Raw genomic sequence first — 5,317 nt, forward strand, 5'->3', positions numbered from 1 at the left:
GTGAAGACCATTGCTGTGTTCCAATACCCATACTTCCTGTACTTATTATACTTAGTTTGAGTACACAGGGTGTTCCGATTCCGATCGGATGCTGCCCTGATAACGGTCAAAACTCTGAGTGTGGAGCGATGTACACTATACGCACTCAACGGCCGCCATCTTGTCTACATAGCGGAAGAGGCGGAGCCAGGCAGAGCCGCTCAGCTCGAAAAAAATGTTTGTAGCGTTGCTGACGACGCCGGCGCATTCTCCACATTTGCTGCGTTAATGGAGCCATATTGCCAGATTGTAGAAGTAAAGATTAAACAACACAAAGGGTAATTTTTCTGCCGTTCAAATCGGGAAGTTTTTCGCGGGTGACGAGCCACGGCGGCTGTCGCGAGCGTAATTTCCGGTAAGTGCACCACGGAGTATTAGATTTGGAACAACACTCACCTGCTGAAATCTGCGTACTTAGTAAGTGTGGATAGTGTACTGCGTTTAAGTGTACTCATGGAAGTATGGGTATTGGAACACAGCACTTGCAGCTGATGAGTCGATGAGAGGCAGGTGTGTTATCACAAAGGAGTTGCTGGGCTGATCACAGGCAGCTGAGTGGAGAATGAACCAAACACAGCTTTGTTGTTGTCTTTTACATGGTCTGTATCTAATAATAAAAAAAAATAAACTTGAATTTGCCTGTAGCTTATTAAAGAGGGTTCATGTTTCTCCACTTTAAGGATGTTGAAATAATTTTCAGGGCATTTAATATCGTACAACCAGTGCTGGGAGAAATGTAGCGAGATCCTTTTCTGATGTAAAAGCACGAATACCACTCTGTGAAATTACACCACCTCAAGTAAAAGTCCTGCATTCAATCTACAATCTACAATATAATTTAGCAGACGTTTTTTTGTCCAAAGCGATGTACATTTGAGAGATGTAGTGAAGTTTAATATAAAGTTACATAAAATGGAAATACTCAAGTAAAAAAGTTGTACTCAAGTACAGAGTAAATGTACTTAGTTACATTCCACCACTGTGTACAACCCAAATCATATTTTCTCCAGAGATACAGCATAAAGACATCAGTGAGGTCAGTTGTTGGAGGAAGTAGGTGGCATGTACGGTGAGACGCCCCGATCCATCAACTAAACTCTCCTCTGCCAGTCAAGGAGCCCAACATGTGGGCAAGAATTTGGGGGAAGAAAACACAAGGAAGAAAGATCTTCAGTGGCGTCGGGCCTAAACTGGCATCCAAGGCCGCTCGCCACAGTGCTAACCGGTAAACACATATGACAGCTCTCGGCAAGATGAGCCCTTAGTCGCAGATTTTAATCTCCCCAGGCGAGCTCTGTCCTGCCGGCTCACCTCGCTGCATTTGCTCTGAGAAAAGCCGCAGCAGCTCAACATAACCCCAGAGAAAAGCTTAATATAATTCCTCCACTTTGAAAGATCTCATCTTTTTAAATCTCTGCTAAGTGGGAGAAGGAATGGAGGGAAGAGAGGAGGACGAGGTGGCAGTGGTGGTGGAGAAACATGCCAGTCTTTTGCTTTTTCCCCCCTCCCAGTCTTGGCCCATCTCTGTATATGTTTTTCTTTCCCTAAATCTCTCTCTCTGCTGCCCTGTGTCCTCAGCAATGAGTGGAGTGGTGAAGAAATGTTAGCAGCATTACTATCTTTCCTCCTCCTCCTCCTGCATAAACGGAGAAGAGCCCCTCTGAGAGAAGAGAAAAGCAGAAAGCTGTTTACTTGGTTTTCACTCTCATTAACTGCAGAACCGAAGGTCAGCCTGTCAATACACTCGGCCGCGGTTGTAGTGAGACAATGCTTCTTTCAAAAATAGTGAGTAGAAAATAAATGCATAAAGAATTAGAAATTAGCAGCACTTCTGCCATAATCTTTAATGTCAAGCTGCAGAATCAACAAGTGAAGTTTCAGTCCATACTCAGTGAGGTGGAAAGATTGAGGAAAGGGTATGTTTTGAATAGAAAAACAGTGAAAAGATGGGTTGCATGATGATTAGGTACTTATCCACCACTGACAGATTTTTCTTCTTTTTTTTTTCAAATATCAACTTTTGCATATTTATACATCCTGTTGATAACTTTCTTTACCTTTTCAGCACTTCCTGAAAGTCAAAATACTTTGCTGAGAGTTGAGAACTTTTCTTGATTGGTTGAAATGTTGCAAGTGTGTGTGTATAGTATGCTTTATTGAATAATGTTAAACAACTTCCAACAACAACAGCAACAATATGATCATCTGACCCATCTGTCATTGTTTTAATTTGAACTTCACCAGACTTTGTATAGTATTAGACACTGAGCATTTCTTAATGTGCACTTCATGGACAGTTTGGTTGTAGTGGACCTTCTCATCTGTTATTAAGCGACCTACAAAGTTTCAAGAAGTTGTATCTTTGGACCATTAGAAGGGAGGCACATTTGGAAGCAAAGAACATGTTCTTCCAAGCATTATTTGATATTGTGATGGTCCAAGGATAGCATCTGGTACATGCGTGGATATTCCATGAGACCAGCAACATTTCTTTTCTATTGCTGTTATTCTTCAGCTCCAGGCACAGTAGGATGGAGCACTTGATCTTTGTGGTATATGGAGACTTTGTTATGTAACTTAATTTCTGTCATTTACGTACATTTATTTACTGTTTAAACTGTCTGTTTTAATGCCTTACCAGGAGTTTTTTGCCCTAAACCTAGATCAGTGGTTTTGTAGCATAAATTCACAGAAACTGCAGACCTTTTTTTTTACAACCTTAATCCATACATGTATGTATGATGACGTGTTTGCTATTTTTAAAAAGATCTGCGGTACTGTGAGCCGCAAAATGCTCATTTTGACAAACGCTTACATTCACTGAAAAAATATTAGACTACCCTTGTTTTTTTTTTCAATTTCTTGTTCATTTTAATGCCTGGTACAACTAAAGGTAAATTTGTTTGGACAAATATAATGATAACAACAAAAATAGCTCAGAAAAGTTTAATTTAAGAGCTGATATATAGCCATTTTCTATGGTTTTCTTGATAATGATTGTGGTTATTATCAGGAAAACCATGGAAAATGGCTAGAAATCAGCTCTTGAATTAAACTTTGTTTGTTGTTATCATTATATTTGTCCAAACAAATGTACTCTTAGTTGTCTCTTAGTTAGCTCTTAGTCTCAGGCATTAAAATAAACAAGAAATTGAAGAAAAAAGTGGTCGAATATTTTTTTCCATGACTGTATGTGTGGTTAAGGGCGGTATTGACACAGTCTATTCTGTAGTTTAGTTTGGAGATCTTGTTGGGTATTTGTTTTGTCTCTCCTCCACTTTGTTCGATGGCTGCTTAAAAGTGACAGTGGTAAGTGCAGCATTTTGTTTCAAGTCCCATAGCAGAGATTTGGTGAACAAACAAACTTAGTTTTGTTTACTTGGGTACTTTGGTAATTGTTGCACTTGTTTACGTGTAACATGCCGAGATGGAAAATAAAGAACTTTCAATTGAAAAGCTCAACTAGAAGGCTGAGAATAGGGGCGAGTGTAGACATAGATAACCTTGACATAACTATAACTCAACAGGTAAGAAAGAAGATCAGAAAACAAAGACTAACACTGCTATTCAAGAACCATTCCACTATTATTTAGTTGGATGATCACATCCCAGCAGGTCTGCATTGTACAAATGTCAGTGTCACTTGCTCACAGCTCCACCGTCCTTATGTCTCTCTGTCTCTCCCTGTTTCTCTCTGTCTGTCAGGTGGAAAGGTCACCTGCTCACGAGGATCACAGCCCTCTCTGGCTGATCTTTTCATCATAGAGCTGCCACAAAGATCTCGTCAGTAAATATGTCCCCACTCTGCTGAGACCTGACCTCCTCCAGTCACATATACTACACCCGCATAAATAAAATACTGAGCATTGTTACAAAATATATCAGACAACAACTGAGGTGATTGGCAGCCTTAGACTGTGTCACTGGGCTGGTTTTACTGAGAAGTTAAGTCATTTGATTGGTTTTGTATTTTACTATTCCCAGTGGTAGTAACTAGTTGCAGAGTTTAGATACTGTATTTAATATATGATGCAGGGTAACAGAATAGCTCCACTCCCAAGAGATTTGACATTTAAAAGTCGCGTACAAGGGAAGAAGGTAATAATAACAATTGAATAGTTTTTTTATACATATAATTTTATAACACACAGAAAAGGTCATTGTGGATAATGAGGCCTTGTTATTTTAATACTGTACTTCATGGTCACAGGGCAGTGAAATAAATATTGAACCAGTGTCCAGACTTGCAGGAAGGTGTTGCGAATGGATAAAAATGTGCAGCTGGAACCACAAGGAAGGCTCGATAAGTTATACTATTTTTTTTCTCCTGGGTTACAGGAAAAAAAAATAATTAAACAATATTAAGAAAATATGACATGGGATAAGAACACTAAACGTTTTACTTGAGTAATTGTAACTTTTAAGTAAAAGACTGCAATTCTTGTTACACCGCTGCACTTCTGTCCCACTTCTACTGCACTTCTGCCCCATTAAATCTTAAGTAGAAGTACTATAAACAAATAAGACAATAAGTGAAGTGTTTCACAGCCTCCTCAGGGCCACTCCACGGCAGTTTACAATGTGTCCCACTTGATTGGTTTTGGTGGTGCATCGGCTGGACTTCAGCATCTTTAGCATCTGTATTTATCTGTACAGCTGTTAGTCTAACACATTGAATTTTTCATACAAATAACTATTATGATGGTGTCCATGTGTGGCAGCAAGTTATAATGTAAAAATGGGTAATTCTAAATTGCTTCAAGAAGGAAACCTGGCATATACTGGCAAACACATGCAAAATTGGAAAAAAAAAATGTAAACTTCAAATTTGAATAATATTTAAAAAATGACACTGTGATTTGAAACTCATGGAAAAACTATGGAGGAGCAGGAAGCAAACCAAAAGCCTGAAGGATGAATCATTATTTATAAAATGGGTCCGTGTCTTATGTGCATTAGTGTCGAATACAAAGTGTGCTGCTCTCTTTCTCCTCAGGCGGAGGGTATGAATATAAATGATGGTATTTTACTTTGTAAGAATCCATGCACGAACAACACACACGTTCAAACTCACACACTGACATACGTACTGAACACACATACTCACACCCACGAAAGGCATTAATGTACAGTTCATATATGTGTGTGTGTGTGTGTGTGTGTCTGTGTGTGCCTGCGTGCATATGTATGTATCTTTGCTGTTGCCATCAGCCTTTTTGTGCATACGTGTGTGTATTTATGTATTTTACACACACGTATGCAGCAGTGCACGTGTGTA

The sequence above is a fragment of the Centropristis striata genome, chromosome 15 (genome assembly GCF_030273125.1).
Source record: "Centropristis striata isolate RG_2023a ecotype Rhode Island chromosome 15, C.striata_1.0, whole genome shotgun sequence".
NCBI lineage: Eukaryota > Metazoa > Chordata > Actinopteri > Perciformes > Serranidae > Centropristis > Centropristis striata.